Below are 16,568 nucleotides of genomic sequence, written 5' to 3'. Positions count from 1 at the left end.
TTTCAGTTTTAAAATGATGTCCTGGCTTAACCAGTATATAATGTGGGGTACCGGCTCCATAAACCTCCCTAATTTTTTGCTGATAAATAGTATATATCAATAATTGTAAATTGATTTAGCAGCGTCTTACTTTTTTAGTTTTTTTGCTTAAAAATTAAAATGTTGGATTGTCGTTAAAATTTTGACAAAATTTGAATATTTAGTCAAAATTTTCAATCGACAGTAGTTATGTTGAATAATTCCTTAATAGTATTTTAATACAGAATTTCAGGTGAATGGGAAGGGGCATTATTGTTCGTATGGATGGAAATTCTGCGTCAATTTTGATCTTCTACGTGGCTGAAGCTACACGACTTCTGTAATAGATTTCTCTATACACTGCTAACATAAGATCTACAGTCACGGTGTAAACATACGCTTAAGTACATTGAAACATTGTAAATAAATAAGAAAAGGGAAAACATTACCAATCAAGTCACTAAAAAAAAACAAAAAAACTCTTGATAGCACTCACTGTCGGTGTGCAGGTACATGCAATACTTTATACTACCGAAACAAAAATTGTGGCAATGGAATGGGCAATGTTACCCCCCTCCTCCTAGGGCCAATGAAAAAGGCATAGACCAAAAACATCCTCGGGAATCAAGTGGGGAAATCACCCCACAACAACCTAATTTAGGCTTAGTCTAAGTTAACGGTTTTGAGAGATTAATTCCTACCCCTCCTCTCATAGCTTTTTTAAAACTTATCTAATGGATTATAGAGAGTTAGACAGTTTGGGCATTGAAATGTGCTCTTTTAGGTGTCTGTTCCCTCATCCATACAATAACCCACCAACCATGCTTCATAATAGCCGATGTGCCATTATACACCACAATAGGTAATTTGAAAATAAATCAAGTGAATCCACTTAGTCCAACAGTTCGTGGTAACGAACTATCGTAAGGAGCGACCCGGCTCAATAGTATCCGAAACTCTAAAAAATGGATTTGATACCAAAAGTTACATAAAAAAATTGCATTTTAACGCTGACTTTAAATATATAAGTTTCATCAACTTCAATCTTGCCCATCAAAAGTTACGAGCCTGAGAAAATTTGCCTTATTTTAGAAAATAGGGGGAAACAACCCCTAAAAGTCAAAGAATCTTAACAAAATCACACCATCAGATTCAGTGTATCAGAGAACCCTACTGTAGACGTTTCATGCTCCTATCTACAAAAATGTGGAATTTTAAATTTTTTGCCAGAAGACAGATGAGTGTTTATTTTTTTTTTTATTGGGTTGGTCGTATCGACCCAGTAGCCATAAAATACCACAAGAGGGCTCATTTTAACAAAAATTAAAAGTTCTAATGCCCTTTTTAAGTGACCAAAAAAATGGAGGGCATCTAGGCCCCCTCCCATGCACATTTTTCTCAAATTAATTGGATCAAAATTTTGAGATAGCCATCGTGTTCAACTTCGTCGAAAACGTAATAACTATGTCCTTGGGGACGATTCAATCCCCCACAGTTCCCGGGGAAGGGTTGCAAGTTACAAACTTTCACCATTGTTTACTTATAGTAATGGTTATTATGAAGTGTACAGACGTTTTCAGGGAAACTGTTTCGCGTTGGGGAGGTGGTGGGTCGGGGGGAGGGGGTTAAGTGGCAGGATCTTTCCATGGAGGAAATCTATCATGAGGAAGATAATTTCTATGAAGGGGGCGCAGGACCTTCAAGCATCATTAAAAAAAATTACAATGAGAAAATAAATATTTTTTTTTCAACTGGAAGTAATGAGCAGCATTAAAACTTGAAACGAATATGAAACATTACGTAAATAAGGGGGTTTATCTCCTCCACATTACCTTGCTCTTTACGCTAAAGTATGTTTAGTAATTTCAATTATTTATTCTACGGCCTTTCTGATTCAGGGGTCATTCTCAAAGATTTGGGACAAAGTTTAAGCTTTAGCGTAAAGAGGGAGGTATTGACGAGGGCGCGAAGCCCCTCATATACGTAATAAAAATACACAAATATAGAAGTTAGTTACGTAGGTTGAGTCGCAAGGTACGTATGTTTATTACTAACAAAAACGCTCGTAAAAAAATAAAAAATCTAGTTGCATTGATAAGTAACAAAAAATCGGATCGCAACTGGCCTCTCCCTCACCCCCCCCTTTTTTTTTCAAAATCGTCTCATCAAAAATATGAGAAAGCCATGTAGCAAAAAAAAATAATATGCAAATTTCGTTTTATTTATTTATGTGCCCTGATCCAAAATCAAAACATGCATTTATTCAAAAACGTTCAGAAACTAAATAAAAAAACTAGTTTTTTTTACTGCAAGTAAGGAGCGACATTAAAACTTAAAACGAACAGAAATTATTTTGTATATGAAAGTTTACAGTTTTGTAATGTTTTAACGAGTAGAGTTGTGACAAAGAGTCAAACTTTAGCGTAAAGAGCGAAGGGTTAAGGAGCGGAAAACCCTTTTCGTATACGGGATAATTTCTGTTTGTTTTTAGTTTTAATGTCACTCCATACTTGCAATTAAAAAAAATTGTTTTTTTTTTTATGTAATTAAATCAAGTATTCAGACAAAAGTCCATATGAACCATTCATCTTGTATGGACTACGTGATTTTTCAGGAACGAATGCGCCACCGTGCGCCATTACTTCTTCTGCTGCTCGGAAGCTCACTATGTAGATTGAAGATACTCTTAATCGAATAGCTAGGCTCAGGATTTTCATTCAATTTTAAATTTGTTCTCTTTGCGCAAAGGCATACTGTGGCTCTACAAAATGCGAGAAAATGCCACTTTCCGTGGAACAATCTTATTGTTTCATAAGCTTTCACTGAAAAAGGGTACCAAAACTTTCAATTTCCGCTCGAATGAACTCCCTCTCCATTTTCTAGGACTATTGATTCGATACTATCACCCCTGGAAAAAACAACCAATAAACACACATCTATAATCTTCTTCTGGAAAAAAGCAAAATTCTACATTTTCTAGATATAAGCTTGAAACATCTACAGCAGGGTTCTATGCTATGGTAAATCTAATGGTGTCATTTTTATTGAAATCGCTTGACTCTTGGGGGGTCTTTCCCCTCTTTTTTCTAAATCAGACACATTTTTGCAGGTTTTTAGCTTTTGATGGATAACATTATACTTAATTAACCTATATATTTGAAATCAACACATAAAGTAAATTCTTTTGGTGTATTAATTGCTATTGAAATTTCATTTTCTAGATTTTTGGTTACTGGTGGGCCGGGTCGCACCTAACTCACAGTTCTTGTTCCATTAAACCACGAACTGTTTGATGGAAATACCAAACCACTGTTATACAATTTCTTTTGAAAAAGATCGGTTTGCCAAATACTATCGGTTTACCAAAAATTAATGAAGTATACATTTTGTAGGGCCTATTGTATCAACTATTAAACCACCAACGATAGGGATTAAAAAAAAAAAACGTTTACAAGGTCAATTAAGCCACAACTTGATTTGAAAACGTGTTATTTAAAAAACTCACAATTAAAAAAGAAATTCTGGCCAATAGAAACTGAAACTTTGAAAAATATTTTTCATAACAATTAATACATAAAGTCATTTCCATTCAGAATTGTTATTTTTTAAAACAAGGACAAAACATTTATTTCAGGTCATATTTATCTTTTACTGCGCAACATATGAGCCAGTTAAGTATGGTGGATTTTACACATACCCTCCTTGGGCAGAAGCTATTGCCTGGCTAATCAGTTTGTCTTCTATGATCATGATCCCAGGTTATGCTATCTATTACGTCATAATCAATAGACACGTTGGCTCTATGAAAGAGGTTAGTGTTTGTTTTTTTTTTTTTTTTTTTTTGAAAAAATATATTTGAGAATAGTATAAAATATATAGTTGCTTAAAATCATATAATATAGCTACAGAAACTAAAGCAAAAATTATCCGTATACAATACATGATTGAAAGACAGACTGAACTTGAAATGTAACAGCATCGATGATTTGCCCTTTTTATAATGAATAATCTAACAGAATTGAACTAAACCTGCAACTCTTATCATAGATATCTAAAAAAAACCTGGGCAAATGAAGAAATTGGGGGGCGTAGCTCCCCTCATTTAAACAACTGTTAGATCACATTACACGACTCGTGAAAATTTGTTAAACGTAAATCATCCTTTTTCTTATAAGCTTATCGACGGAGACAAACAAAAAAACAAAATGTTATAACACTTGCGCAAATGCGTAACCAAGAACAATTAAATCTGTATTTGCCTCTTCTTCAAAGTGGACTATCGCTGGACAATCTTGTCTAAGTCAATGGCGTCGGTGAGATCTTTCTCACTTGCCAATAATGCGAGGAAATTCAGGCAAGAATCAGCATTAGCAGTTCTCAGAGAATTCTTAAAAAAATTTAGCTTGCTAAATGTTCTGTCAGCGGCAGCAACTGCAACAGGTGCTATCGGGGCCAATTCGCAAAGACGATTAGCTTGCTTAAATCGAAGTTGCCGGTGATGTCCTTCACCTACGACTCCCCTTCCGCAAATAGAGCATTGGCAAAATTGAGACAAAATTTCAAGCTCTGCTGGAAGAGTAGTAAAATCTGGAGCTCTTTCCTTGTTTGGAAAAAATATTAATGCCAGCTCAATGTCTGGATCTGAAGCCATTTTTTTAAGAAGGCTGAAGTAAGGAAGAAAATTTTTGAAAGTTGACAAGGTAAGCACTATCAATAATAATTTGTTGTTGTTTACATATTTTTGTCTATAGAACTGACAATTCTGTCAGACTCTGCTTTGCTGTCAATTAAAGTGTCCATTTGATCCAAAGACATTCTTCCGAAAAGTTTCTTCGCAGCTTTAAGCACCTCAGTTGTGTTGATGACATTGATCTCCCTTTTTTAAGTTTTTCTGTCCCAATCCTGCCCTTGTAAATGATATTTTTCTTATACATGATGGAGGCGACAAATTTGAAATTTTTCGTTTTTCTTGCATCATTTCCTATAGTTTTATCACGGTTTAGTACAATCCCAAATTGCTTTTCCCATTTCTCATTAACTTTCCCTTTATCACTAACTGTGATAAGCAATTGCGTTTGAAATTCTGCAAATGTAGGGTAAGTAAATGTCACTGGGTAGGATGCATATAAATTCTCGAGTTTCTGCAATTTGGTCCTAAGACTCATAAAAATGAATTTGAAGTATAATTAATAAACTATTTTGCGGCAATATATTTATCAAGCATGTAACAATCCTACTACTGAGTAAAATTCTACAAAAATTAATGGATCCTCATAAGTTCTATAAGAAGAACCAATTCTACAAGGCCTAGTTATGGGACTCCTAGGATTACCTTCAAACATTTGATGTGATTCTTTGCGAACTTTTTAAACGAAGGACGTCTGTAATTTATTAGAGCTCATTTTAACAATACATACTACTGTCCCTACACCCAACAATTTCGTTTTAGTGGCATGCCTGTCTAAGGCCAATGCAGCCGCAAGAGTTCGGTCTATCCAAAGATTCGTTCCTTATTATCTCTCTTAAAATTCAAGTTTTGATTCAATCCCATCTTTCACCTCTTCCTATCCCATTTAAAGAAGTCCAGGCTTTCTTATGGCTTCAGAGTTTCATCAAATAAATTTTTTTTTTTTTTTTTTTCAACTGAAAGTAAGGAGCAGTATTAAAACTTAAAACGAACAGAAATGATTACATATATGATGGGAGTTGCTCTTCCCTAACGCCTCGCTCTTTACGCTAGAGTCTTTTAGTACTTAAAAAAAGCTTCTGATAGTTCAATTTAAACGAACATAGTGTTTCAGAAATCATTCTTAAAGAATTGGGACATAATTAAAACTTCAACGTAAAGAGTGAAGTGTTGAGAAGGGGAAACTCCTCTCATATACCTAATAATTTCTGTGCGTTTCAAGTGTTAATGTTGCTCCTTACTTTTAGTTGAAAAACTCGTTTTTTTATTTAATTCTGATCGTTTTATAAAAAATGCCAGGAAATCTGGCTACACCTCTACGGAAAAAATCCCTCCTCCTGACGAATTCCTCCTCACAAGTTCAATCCTGGTGAAAATTTACTCCTGACAATTACCCTTAACATCTCCACGCGTAAAATTGAGTCGGCAAATAAAAAGCAAGACATAAGAAAAATTTCTTATAGAAATTCTGGTAAATTCCCCCACTCTAAAATTTATTCTGAAAATTTTCACCCCCTTAAAACTTCCCTCTCCATGCGAAATTTTCCCCCTGGAAAATCCCATTAGCAGAAATTCCCCCCCCCCCTGAAAAATGTTTGCATACTTTCCAATAACGAATACTATACGTAAACAATGGGCAATTTTTGTAACGTAAAGACCTTTCCCCAGGACTGTGGGGGTCACGATATTTCCAAAGGCATAGTTATTTGGTCTATCAACCATGCTGAACAAAATGGCTATCTCAGAATTTTGATCGGATGATTTTGGGAAAACAAGGGGCGTGGGAGGGCGCTAGTAGCTCTCCAACCTGTTTGATTGGAGAGCTCACTTAGTAAGGTTACTATAACTTTTAATTTCTGTTTGAATAGTCCCTTTGCCGTTGTTCTAGGAATATTACCTAGATGAGATGAGATTACCCCTGAAAAAAAAAAACACACATGCGTGATCTTTCTTCCGGCAAAAAATACAAAATCCCACATTTTATAAGGTAGGAGCCTGAAACCTCTACAGTAGGGTCCTCTGATACGCTGAATCTTCTGGTGTGAATTCATTTTTCTATGACTTTTATTGGGTATTTCCTCCTTTCTTTAAAAAGCAGGCAAATTGTCTTAGGCTTGTACCCTTTGATGGGTAAAACTAAGCCTAATGGAACCAATAGATTTGAAATCAGCATTACATTATCTTAGATCTTCTTCTGCCTCCAGAGGCACTAAAGACGTCTAAGAAGGGTCTTCAATCGTTTCTTTGACTGGTGGCAGCGATATTCCCACTCTGGTTGTAGGGAGGCATGAAGTTGACGCAGATCGCTGTTGAAGGTATGACGGAGTGTGTTTGGGTCGTTCTCTGCGTCGGGTGCCTTTGGGTAGCCAAAAGACTGTTTTCTTGGGGATTCTGGTGTCGTCCATGCGTAGTACATGGCCTAGGTAGCTCCATCTGGGTCTTCGTATGGTTTTGGTGAGGGATGGCTGGCCCGTGATGTTCCTAATATATGCATTTGTGAGTTTTTGGGTCCAGTCAATACCAAGCAGCCTCCGGAGACAAGCGTTCTCTAAGGACTGGATTCGCCTCTCTTGGTCTTGGTTGAGATACCAGGTCTCCGATGCGTAGAGGAGGACAAGAAGTACGTTACTGTTGAACAGGTGGAGTTTGAGCCGGAGAGAGAAAGTACTCGATCTTCGTACTTTACAAAGTCTGTTGAAGGTGCTGTTAGCCTGACCAATTCGGGCAATGGCTTCTTTGGCTGTGGATCCTGTATTTTCGATGGTGCTGCCAAGGTATTTGAAGTTGACTACCTGTTCTACATCGTTGTCGCTGTATTTGATTTTCATAGGTGAGTCGCTTGTCACCTTTCCGTTGGTTTTACTAGCATTGACATTGAGCCCGAATCCACCTGCTTTTTGTTGAATATTCAAGAGCAATTTCTGAAGTCGTGTTTTGCAGGTTTCAAGTATTGCAATGTCACCAGAAAAATCTTGGTCGCTGAGCAGGCGATCATTTGGGCGTAGCCCAGTTTACTCGATGCTCCGCAATATATAGTCGATGACCATTGTGAACAGTAGTGGCGATAAGACACAGCCTTGTTTCACCCCGGGGAGGACTGGAAATTTTTGTGATTTCCCCTCTGAAGTCCTCACACAGCTGGTTGTATCCTCGTACATCGCCATAATGAGCTTAACTATGATGTCAAGGATACCGTAATGACGGAGAATCTTCCAAAGTGACTGGCGATCTAAAGAGTCAAAGGCCTTTTTGAAATCTATGAAGACCATATATAGCTTTTTACGCCATTCGCAGCTCTCCTCTGTGAGCACTCGTAAGGTGAAAATCAGGTCTACACAGGAGCGGTTTGGGCGAAAGTCATATTGTTCATCGTGCAGATATTCTGCATAATAACGAAATCAGGATAATAAGCCAATTATTTTGATATATTTATTGGTATAAAAATTCCGTTTTTGTAGAGTTTCGGCTAATGTAGAGCGGGTTCGCTCCTTACTTACAGTTCGTTACCACGAACTGTTTGATGTGGCTTCATATGGCTCCATGTTTCATATGGCTATGGCTTTCATATGGCTCGAGATGGATGGCCAAAAGCACGATTTTCAGCCATTTATTGTCTGTAAAATGTCTAACCATTTTGTCAAATCTTTGAAACGTCTTAAAACTTCAACCAAAATCTAACCATCTTAATCCTTCATTCATTATAGCATCAGATAGTGAGATCGTACAATATTTTGAAGATATTGTTATTTGATATATGGTCAGTCAAACAAGTATCCTGACTATAAATACAACTGACCCAATCCTTCCCTAATCTACCCAAAAACAGTCAGCTAAGTTGTTACATCTCTATTGAACTGACACCTCGATGATCTTGCTTGGTTTTTATTATTTTTTGGGGGGTTCATTGCAAAACAAAAACTCTAGTTGAAAACAAACTTTAATATAAACGATAAGTTAATATGCAGTCAATATAAACGAGTTAATATAAAATAGTAAATAATGAACAATACGTTCTTGTTGTAATTTATGAGGATCTATGGGGTCTTGGAAGTATTTTAAAATTTTACGGGAAAAGGAGTCGAAAAAGCCACATACATGTCTCGAAATTTCCCAAATATTGAGAGGACATTATAAGTGTATGGGAGAATGTCTCCCTTCCTGGTCAATGTTGTGTATTTTGGGAAAAATTCTATGCTCTCCATGATCATTTTCTGGTCAGTACTACATATTAAAAATTTTAAGGTGTACACTAGTTTTTTAACCTGCTTAAAGTATTACTAGAACCTCTTCTAGTTAAAGTAAGTTCATTACAAACCTTTCTTAGATGTTGAGTCTTAGGAACTCAAGATCTCACAACTTCTGTGTTAGTAGGTAATTTCGAAAACCACACTACCTTTCCATGACGATAAATAAAAGTCCAAGTAAAGATACTATTCTTTTTATTAGATAGTAATAATAATGTTTACAAAATATACTAGATGTATATAAGAAATATACTTCCTATCCATCCTATTTCACTATTGCTTATTGAAAAAAAGTTCAATAAGCAAAGGTTAGACACGCTATAACACGTTAATTTCAGGTTATATAGTATGTTAGACAAGTGAGCTGGGTTAAACTTAGAAACACTGTGTCCAAAATATAATACCGATTAATTAATAAGGAAAACGCTCCGACATAATACATATCTAGTTTTGATATTATGATTGTTTTTATTTTTATTGGCTGAAACATTTCAAATCTTATGATCCATTCCAAAAACACTCTACATTTTCTTTTCGGCGAATGACCACTGCTCTAACAATCTCCTAATAACACTGATGAAAACGGCAGTCCGTCAGCATACCTGTGCTCCGTGGACGCTTCACTTATTCTGTATTCAAATGATCCAGTTCTTGTTGAAAGTTTATAAAGTGCTAACAGATGTAGCACTTTTCAACAGCCGTGATTGTTCACTGCCGGAACATTTTACCCCAAATTTCAAACTAGGGTATCTTTCTAGCTTAACAGTCACTTTGAGGGTTTTTTTAAGCTCACTTATGAGTCTGGGAGATTTTTTGAGTGTGAGGCTATTTCTACAGTATAAGTATTTACAGTATTTGTGGAGTTAACTATTAGTTCATATAATAGGCTGGCTAGACCAAACAAATTATCTTTGGTGAACATCCATGTTTTGGGAATTATAAATAATTGGCCCGGAATACCGTCATTTTCTGAGAAAAAGCCGGCCCATCACTTGCGCGTCTACTCTTTTAAGACGCAATAGAAAAAAAAACAAACAAAAAAACTGTACGGCTGGTTAACGCTTAAGTGGTTTCTTTTTTAGAAATATTTTATCGTTTCATCTTTTAGATTTGGAAGAAGGGAACGACCCCTGTGTTCAAAGCTAGAAAAGGTGCGCTGTTTGACCCAGCTGCAACACAGACCAATTGTGGAGTAAACAACGTAACTTCACTACCAACTGTGGAAAGCAAGGCGGAGCTTGTTGAAAATGATGTGATGACGAAACCATAATCAGTTTTATATATTACAGAGATATAATATAAATGTTGATATATTTTTAAATTTTGCATTTTATGAACCTTCTACATGCACTCCCCGTCGTTATAATTTACAACAGATGATCGTTGAAGGGTGGGGAAGAGTTCATTTGATCACAAATTCTGATTTGGGGTCAGTAAAAAAACAAAAACGAACTGATTCCAGAGATTCAAACCAAAATTGTAACATTTATTTTCAATCAGAATGATAGAAAAGATCAAAGAGCACAGCACCAAACACAAAGATCTGATGTTTGGCAGCATGGTACCATCAGAGTGCTGGCACCCTGCCAGCACTAAGATCTGTGAAGCACAAAAAGACAAAGGTGTTATGTTATGGAAACAACTCATTTTAAACTAAAACTATGTATTTTCAGTAAAATGGTGGACGTGCTACTCCTTGTAATAAAATCACGTAGGGATCTTTAACCTGAAAAACTGGGAGAGGAGCACCAAAGCGGAGTCCCTAAATAAAAAGCCCCTACTTGACCTCCAGATTCGTAAATACTGATATGTTGCACCTGCTTGGACCTGATATGTTGCACCTGCTTGGACTTATCAAAGTAATTAATGTTTTAAAGGTAAATTATGTTTAAAGGTATGTTTTAAAGGTGTTATAGTAAATCAACATAATATGTGGAATCTTACAAAATTTTCATAATTTCAGAATTTATTCTGAAATTACGAAACTTTCTAGAGAGAATCAGGCCCCCAGTTTTGAGGGCACTGAAGTAAATTTTGAGATTAAGTGGGGCAGTGGAAACAGCCCCCAAGCTTTTCTGACTAAGTTTCATTAAATGAACATTTGTTAACTCCTATGACACACCTCACTCCCCAGATTATGAGACATAAAATCGCTACTGTTCCTTCGTTTCTATATCAAAGTTCCCTTTAGATAAAATAGCCTTTGATTAACTTTTTCCATCATTCCTCAAATATTTCCATATACAAAAATATCTTAAAACACACCATAATTGCGTTTAAAACACAATATCTTTTCAGTAAAAATTTACTAAATAAGCTAGCACGTAAAATCTACTTTAGTGCAATCTAAATTTTTACGCACACTTTTAAAATGCGTATAGTAACTTTGTATAACAATTAAATAATAAAAAAAGTCGTTTAACTGAAAGTAAGGAGCGACATTAAAATGTAAAACAGAAATTACTTCGCATATGAAAGGGGCTGCTTCCTCCTCAACGCCCTGCTCTTTACGCTAAAGTGTTTTACTGTTTTAAAAAGTAGAGTAAAGAGAAAGAGTCAAACTTTAGCGTAAAGAGCGGGGCGTAGATGAGGAAAAAGCCCCTTCCATATACGAAGTAATTTCTGTTCGTTTTAAGTTTTAATGTCGCTCCTTACTTTCAGTTAAAAAAGCTAATTTTTTTTAATTTAATTTCTGAACATTTTTGAATCAATGCATGTTTTGATTTTGGCTCTCCGTAGAGGAATAATTAAAACGAAATTTGCATATTTATTTTTTTGGCTAAATGGCTTTCCCATAGTTTTGATCAAATGATTCGAGAAAAAAAGAGCGGGGGAGGAAGCCTAGTTGCCCTCCGATTTTTCGGTTACTTAAAAAGGCAACTAAAACTTTTAATTTTTTACGAGTGTTTTTATTAGTAAAAGTCATACGTAACTTATAAATTAGCCTACGTAACGAACTTTTGTATTCTCATGTTTTTATTACATATATGATATGGTTCACCCCCTCGTTAGTACCTCGCTCTTTACACTAAAACTTAAATTTTGTCCCAATTCATTAAGAATGACCCCTGAATAACAAAAGCCGTAGAATAAATAGTCGAAATTACTAAAAATACTTTAGCGTAAAGAGCGAGGTATTAGGAGGAGGTGAGCCCCTCATATACGTACTAATTTCTGTTCGTTTTAAGTTTTAATGCTGCTCCTTACTTCCAGCTGAAAAACTTTTTTATATTTATTTTTTCATTGTTTTTTTTAAAATAATGCTAGAAAATACTGCGCTCCCTCCATAGAAATTTTCTTCCCCCTTGACAAATTTCTCGATTGTCCCCCAACATATAACCTCTTCTCAACCCCTCCCCCAACCAAAACATCCCCCAGAAAACGTCTGTACACATCCCAATAACCATTACTATATATAAGCACTGCTCAAAATTTGTAGCTTGTAGCCCCTCCCAAGGTGACTGTGGGGGAGTAAGTCGTCCTAAAAGACAGATTTATAAGATTTTTCGACTACGCAGAATAAAATGGCTATCTCAGAATTTTGATCCGTTGACTTTGGGAAAATAATTAGCGTGGGAGGGGGCCTAGGTGCCCTCCAATTTTTTGGTCACATAAAAAGGGCACTAGAACTTTTCATTTCTGTTAGTAAAACCCTCTCGCAACATTATAGGACCACTGGGTCAATACGATCACCCCTGGAAAAAACAACAAAAAACAACCCGAACAAATAAACACGCATCCGTGATCTGCCTTCTGGCAAAAAATACAAAATTCCACATTTTTGTAGATAGGAGCTTGAAACTCCTACAATTGGGTTCTCTGATACGCTAAAACTGATGATTTGATTTTCGTTAAGATTCTATGACTTTTAGGGGGTGTTTCCACCTATCTTCTAAAATAAGGCAAATGTTCTCAGGCTCGTAACTTTTGATGGATAAGACTAAACTTAATGAAACTTATATGTTTAAAATCAGAATTAAAATGCAATTCTTTTGATGTAGCTATTAGTATCAAAATTCTATTTCTTTCGCTCCTTACTACAGTTCGTTACCACGAACTGTTTGATTTAATGACGTTCTTATTAATATAATTGTTTAACAGCAGAGTTCTAAGTTTCAAGGCAATCGGAATAAGGAATGTTTTGAGAGTCTCCCTTAGGGTAGACATCCGCAAATAATATTTTTTTTTCTTCGCAAATCGCTCCCATATGCTAAGAAAAGCATCTGGATCCTTATACTAAGGGCTCAGATGTCTTTTATTTCTTATGAGAGCCTATCTATTGATAAAATCCAACAGTTCGTGGTAACGAACTGTAGTAAGGAGCGACCCGGTTCAACAGTAACTGAAACTCTAAAAAATGGAATTTTGATACCAATAGTTACATCAAAAGAATCGCATTTTTATTCTAATTTCAAATATATAAGTTTCATCAAGTTCAGTCTTACCCATCAAAAGTTACAAGCATGAGAAAATTTTCCTTATTTTAGAAAACAGGGGGAAACACCCCCTAAAAGTCACAGTACCTTAATGAAAATTACACCATCAGATTCAGCGTATCAGAAAACCCTACTGTAGAAGTTTCAGGCTCCTATCTACAATTAAATAAATAAAAACAATTTTTTTTAGCTGAAAGTAAGGAGCGACATTAAAACTTAAAGCGAACAGAAATTACTTCGTATATGAAAGGGACTGCTTCCTCATCAACGTCCCGCTCTTTACGCTAAAGTTTGACTCTTTCTCTCAACTCTGCTTTTTAAAACGGTAAAAAAGTTTAGCGTAAAGAGCGGGGCGTTGATGACGAAGCAGCCACTTTCATATACGAAGTAACTTCTGTTCGTTTTAAGTTTTAATGTTGCTCCTTACTTTCAGCTAAAAAACTTGTTTTTTAAAATTTAATTTCTGACCGTTTTTGAATCAATGCATGTTTTGATTTTGGCTCTCCGCAGAGGAATGATTAACACGAAATTTGCAATTTTTTTTTTCTTTTCTTTTTTTTTTTGCTAAACGGCTTTCTCATACTTTTGATCGAATGATTTTGAGAAAAAAATGGAACGGTGGAGGAAGCCCTGTTGCCCTGAGTTTTTTTTTTTGGTTACTTAGAAAGGCAACTAGAACTTTTAATTTTTTACGAATGTTTTTATTAGTAAAAGATAAACATAACTTATAAATTAGCTTACGTAACGAACTTTTGTAATCTCATGTTTTTATTACATATATGAGGTGTTCACCCCCTCGTCACTACCTCGTTCTTATACCATAATAAATATAATAACTATGTCTTTGGGGATGACTCTTTGCCACAATTCTACTTTTCAAAACAATTAAAAACTTAAGCGTAAAGAGTGAGGGATTGCGGAGGGGACATTCCATTTCATATACGGAGTAATTTCTGTTCGTTTTAAGTTTTAATGTCGCTCCTTACTTTCAGTTAAAAAAACTAGTTTTTCATTTAATATCAATAGAAAGCAGGGTTGAATCGCATTCTTCGCACAGATTACTGTTTGAAATACGGTCAGTAAGTCGTTCAATCAGTGTGTTCAATGTTTTTTTTTGTATTCTCATGTTTTCGTTACATATATGAGGGGGTTGAGCCCCTCGTCAGTACCTCGCTCTTTGCACTAAAGCTTAAATTTTGTCCCAATTCATTAAGAATGACCCCTGAATCACAAAAGCCGTAGAATAAATAGTTGCAATTACGAAAAATACTTTAGCGTAAAGAGCAAAGTATGAGGAGGAGGCGAGCCCCTCATATGCGTAACAATTTCTGTTCGTTTTAAGTTTTAGTGCTGCTCCCTACTTTCAGTTGAAATTTTTTTTCATATTTTTTTTTTCATTTTTTTTTTTAATAATGCTAGAAAATCCTACGCTCCCTTCATGGAAATTTTCTTCCCCCATGACAAATTTCTCGATGGAAAGCTCCCCCAACATATCCCTCTCTTGTCAACCCCTCCCCCCAACCAAAAATCCCCCTGAAAACGTCTGTACCCTTCCCAATAACCATTACTATATGTAAGCACTGCTCAAAATTTGTAACTTGTAGCCCCTTCCAAGGTGACTGTGGGGGAGTAAGTCGTCCTCAAAGAAATAGCTATAAGATTTTTCGACTACGCTGAATAAAATGGCTATCTCAGAATTTTGATCCGTTGACTTTGGGAAAATAATTTGCGTGGGAGGGGGCCTAGGTGCCCTCCAATTTTTTTGGTCACTTAAAAAGGGCACTCGAACTTTTCATTTCCGTTAGAATGAGCCATCTTGCAAGATTCTAGGACCACTGGGTCGATACTATCACCCCTGGGGAAAAAAAAAACATAAAAAAAAAACAAACAAATAAACACGCGTCCGTGATCTGCCTTCTGACAAGAAATACAAAATTCCACATTTTTGTAGATAGGAGCTTGAAACTTCTACAACAGGGTTCTCTGATGCGCTGAATCTGATGATGTGATTTTCGTTAAGATTCTATGACTTTTAGGTGGTGTTTCCCCCTATTTTTTAAAATAAAGCAAATTTTCTCAGGCTCGTAACTTTTGATGGGTAAGACTAAACTTGATGAAACTTATATATTTAAAATCAGAATTAAAATACGATTCTGTTGATGTAGCTCTTGGTATCAAAATTCCATTTTTTAGAGTTTTGGTTACTATTGAGCCGGGTCGCTCCTCACTACAATTCGCTACCACGAACTGTTTGAAACTGTGGAATTTTGCCAGAAGACAGATCAGGAATGCGTGTTTATTTGTTTTTTGATTCATCGTGTCGACCCAGTGGTCCTGGAATGTATGAAACATTCTCATTCTAACGGTACTTAAAAGTTCTAGTGCTCTTTTTAAGTGACCAAAAAAATTGGAGGGCACCTAGGCCCCCCTCGCGCTCATTTTGTCCCAAAGTCACAGGATCAAACTTTTGAGATAGCCATTTTGTTCAGCATAGTCGAAATACCTAATAATTACGTCTTTTGGGACGACTTAATACCCCAAAGTCCCCCGGGGAGGGGCTGCAAGTTGCACACTTTGACCATTCTGTATATATAGTAATGGCTATTGGGAAGTGTACAGGCGTTTCCAGGGGAATTTTTTCGCCTTGAGGGGGGGAGTCTGGGGAGGGGTTACTTGAGAAGGTATTTCCATGGAGGAAATTATCATGAAGGAAGAGAATTTCCATGAAGTAAATAAAAAAAAGTTTTTTTCAGCTGGAAGTAAGGAGCAGCATTAAAACCTAAAATGAACAGAAATTGTTACGTATATAAGGGAGTTTGTCCCCTCCAAAAGACCTTGCTCTTTGGGCTAAAGTATTTTTAGTAATTTCAACTATCTATTATACGGCCTTTGTGATTCCGGGGTCATTCTTCAATTGGGACAAAATTCAAGCTTTAGTGCAATGAGCGAGATATTGATGAGGGGGCGAACCCCTCACATACGTAATAAAAGTATACAAATATAGAAGTTAGTTACGTAAGATAATTCGCAAGTTACGTATATTTATTACTAATAATAACGTTCATAAAAAAAAATAAAAGTTCCAGTTGCCTTTTTAAGTAGCAAAAAATTTGAAGGCAACTAGGCCTCTTCCCCCACCCCTTCCTCTTATCAAAATCGCCTAATCAAAATTACGAGAAAGCC

The 16,568-nt window shown here is 36.0% G+C and overlaps 1 protein-coding gene and 1 long non-coding RNA gene across 3 annotated transcripts in view; both read left to right on the top strand.

The window, feature by feature from the left end:
- Positions 1–16,568, top strand: part of LOC136037006 (ribosomal protein S6 kinase 2 beta-like) — an 884,370-nt gene that overhangs the window by 580,617 nt on the left and 287,185 nt on the right. The gene's annotated exons all lie outside the window — the stretch shown is intronic.
- On the top strand, positions 3,653–10,270 carry LOC136034155 (uncharacterized). The gene is made up of 2 exons (XR_010619126.1): positions 3,653–3,829; positions 10,058–10,270. It is a non-coding gene; the product is annotated as an uncharacterized LOC136034155 (long non-coding RNA).

Source organism: Artemia franciscana, chromosome 2 (genome assembly GCF_032884065.1).
Source record: "Artemia franciscana chromosome 2, ASM3288406v1, whole genome shotgun sequence".
Lineage (NCBI taxonomy): Eukaryota > Metazoa > Arthropoda > Branchiopoda > Anostraca > Artemiidae > Artemia > Artemia franciscana.
The sequence above is the reverse complement of the archived record's forward strand: the minus strand, read 5'-3'. Positions and strand labels throughout refer to the sequence as shown.